Below are 3,695 nucleotides of genomic sequence, written 5' to 3'. Positions count from 1 at the left end.
CTAGTTTCCTGACGAATTTTGAGGGCCATTTGTCTCTGATAAGTCGATTAAAGAGGGTGCATTCGGGGTGGTATTTTTAGAACCCGTCTCTTTATCTGCCAGCTTATTGGGCCATCCTGACACCAGCTTTTCTAATTTGTCCGTTGGCAATCCATCCATTAAGTCACATGGAATCCCCTTTTGCCATCCCTTTGACCACAGACTATTGCACTTATTTCAGATGTCCCTCCCTCTGGGTGGTTTAGCAAGGGGTGTTTTTCCATCACCCTCAGGGCATGGAACCATTTTTACTTCAGCTCGCCTCAGGCCTCTAGAGTCTGTTTTAGTGGCTGGAAGGTTAACAGGGCCATACTTGCGCCCGTAATTGATCAATTCTTGGGTTACCTCCCCCAAGTCCACATCTTCCTATCCGGGGGCAGGCAGTGCCAATCGGGCATAAGTCCTTCTAAAGCAGCCGCAAGTCTTTTGCCCTGAGGCGAAATTTGCCTGTGTTTTCCCCTGTAATTGTATACCAATCAGCTTTAAGGAACTGGGGAGTCCCCTTATAAGGGGAGTCATTCGTTCAGGGTCTACCGGCATCATCATCGGGGACTCCTGCCTAGGCTCCAATTTTCGATCATACATCATCTGCAAGCAAGCTGCCTTCTGCACACTTTCCACCAACTGATCAACAGTCCCCGTGACTGCAACGGGATCTCCCCTCTCCAAGGGGTTCAAACCCCCCACTCAATTGGCTGCCTGCTGGGTTAAAGACCAAGGGGCGTGGTAATTCCCGGTAGTTAAAAATATTCCCAGTCCCTAATACCCCTCCACCTCCTTTTCACTTAACAAAATCTGATCCCCCCCCAGGTAACGATACTCTCCACACATACTCCGTCTCCGACTCCCTAGGGGTTCGACCAAAAGCCTTTTTTAACTTCGCCAACTCGGAGGCAGTGTAGGGGACCTCCTTGGTTGTGACTTGGGGGAACTAATCCTGATCATCATGGTAAATATACTCGGTCTTAACCAAGGGTCACAGTGAGAGTGGTTCTAATTTCTCTACTTTTTCTCTCACTGCCTGCAAGTCGTTAAAAGGATAACCAGCTTCTGATCTTGGGGGTATTTCCTTGTGGGCAGTGCCCACAAGGAGTTGCTCCTTAAAAGCAATCTGCAGATGTTTCACCTGGTCTCTCTCTCCTTCAAGCTGTTCTTTTAATTCCGCCACTTGCCCCTGAACGGACCGAACGAGGTTTTGGAGGGATTCAACAATTTGGGATTCCTTAACACGACAGCGCTCCCTCGCCTCTACAGCAGCTAAACTGGCACCGAGAACAATCACTTTTTCTCTTCCAGAAGCACTCGTTCGATCAACCACACTCTGCAAACTATACCAATTTCCCTGAATCCAATCTACCCCGGGCAGAGGGTCGTGCATTATGTTTCTCTAAAAACTCAAACAAAACTTCTCTCCCCAAAGGGGCAGGTTTAGTATCACTCGTCTTGTATAAAGCGGGGAAGCGGTCGTCTCAGGAAGGCAGCACGTAAGTTACAAACACAGACCCACACCCCTTGCTTTCCTGAGAGGTCTCACATAAAACAATACGGCACTCTTGTCTCAAGGGATCCTGTCCATGACGCCAATTTAAATGTCCCAATCCAATGTCAGGGGAGGTTTCAATATGATCCCAAGAGCGAGATTAAGACACAAACGAGGTCAAATGCTGTATGTCCTAAACACCTTTTATTATCAAAAGTAAAAGTTAGTAGCGATAGGATAGATCAGAACAAAGATAGAAATCAAGCAAGCTTTCAGGATATAGTTGCAAGAGTAGTTATTGGCCCATTGATGCTTTGGTTCTTGCTGGGTGGTGCTTGCACGGGGCGGGGGGGGGCCACAGCTGGGGTGATGAACCCAGCTGGCCAATGGGGTATTCTATAGCATGTGACATCATGCTCAGTATAAAAACCAGGTGGGGGTTCGTGACACACGGTCGGAGGTCAGTGAGCAGTTGCATTGTGCATCGCCTGCTTTGTATATTCTGTTATTGTTGTTGTTCTCATTATTATTACTGTTATTATTACTGTTCTACTTCATTTTATTTCAATTATTAAACTGTTTTTATCTCAACCCGGGAGTTTTCCTGCTTGTGCCCTCCCAATTCTCTCCCCCATCCCACCGGAGGCAGGGGGTGAGCAAGTGGCTGCGTGAAGTTTATTTGCTGGCTGGGGTTAAACCACAACAGTCCTTTTTGGTGCCCAACGTGGGGCTTGAAAGGGTTGAGATAACAACAGATTAATTAGAGCATATTAAGGAATTTATATCTGTTAATATATTAATTTGTTCTGCACTATGCTCTTGTTTTTACTGTTAAAGATTGGAGTTGGGTTTTGTAGTCTGCTGTGCTCTGCAGTGATTAATGATGTTTTGCCTGGGAGATTTGTTACTAAAACGCTGGCATTGGGGGTTATTTGGTATTTCGGATTTGTAATGAAGCCGTTACTGTATTTCAGGTACCACCTCATGGAGACCATTATACCTTCTCCTCTGAGAGATTTTTTATGGTGGAAATAGAGAATGGCACCCTCACTACTTTCCTCAATAATGTCATCTCCTTCGTTAAAATAACTTGTCAGTACCTTGAACATCCCTGGGTAGTTAAGATACACCTATTGGTGCTCCCTGGGATTATTGTTTTGGTTTTATCCAAGGTTAGTAAGCAATTTAAGAATGTCATCCAGAGATCTGCCCCAAGGCTGGATAGTTATGAGTGACAGGGTGAGTGGGATAGCATGGGCAGATGCCTAGGATGGTGGGTACCACCAGTGATCTGGAACTTCATCCCTGAACAAGTGCAGAATCCTGAAAAATTAGTAGAATATTTGGAAAAAGTCTTCTGTCACCCTGGCCGTTTTAGGGAGACACAAATCACTGCAATGTGCCTACCGAGGCACACTACCAATGTGCCCACGCCTACCGAGCCCTGTTTAACACCACTCAGAACCCCCAAGGGGAAGGGAAACGTCTCTGCAACTGATGACAAAGCAACAGGCCCTGTGGCTACCCCAACCCCCACGGCAAGCACAGCGGCTATCCCACCCCCCAGGGCAGGCACGGCAGCTACTCCGCCCCCTGCGACAGAGAACCAACCCATGCCGGTATCAGTCGCCCCTATACAAAAAAGAAAATGCACAAGAAAATCAGCCCGTCTAGTAAGGGATGAAGATGAACCAGGGCCATCACAAGAACAGGAGGAGGAGGAGGCAGAACCCGTAAATGAGATGGTGACCACCCGATCCCTATCCCTGGGTGAGCTGCGAGATATGCGAAAAGACTTCAGCTGTCGTCCAGGGGAGCACATCGTCACCTGGCTGCTCCGATGCTGGGATAACGGGGCCAGTAGCCTGGAATTAGAGGGTAGGGAAGCCGAGCAGCTGGGATCCCTTGCTAGGGAAGGGGGCATTGACAAAGCGATTGGACAAGGGGCACAAGTCCTCAGCCTCTGGAGGAGAGTCCTGTCGGGTGTGAAGGAAAGGTATCCCTTCAAGGAAGATGTTCTATGCCACCCAGGCAAGTGGACCACCATGGAGAGAGGTATCCAGTACCTGAGGGATTTAGCCGTGCTGGAGGTGATTTATGATGACCTGAACAACGAGCAGTTATCCAAAGACCCAGATGAAGTCAAGTGCACCCGACCCATGTGGCGGAAGTTTGT

At 48.1% G+C, this 3,695-nt stretch overlaps 1 pseudogene; it reads right to left on the bottom strand.

Annotated features, from left to right (window-relative positions):
- Nucleotides 1–2,822, bottom strand: LOC142093085 (uncharacterized; annotated as a pseudogene).
- Between the last annotated feature and the right edge of the window lie 873 nt (nucleotides 2,823–3,695).

This window comes from Calonectris borealis, chromosome 26 (genome assembly GCF_964195595.1).
Source record: "Calonectris borealis chromosome 26, bCalBor7.hap1.2, whole genome shotgun sequence".
Taxonomy (NCBI): Eukaryota; Metazoa; Chordata; class Aves; order Procellariiformes; family Procellariidae; genus Calonectris; species Calonectris borealis.
The sequence above is the reverse complement of the archived record's forward strand: the minus strand, read 5'-3'. Positions and strand labels throughout refer to the sequence as shown.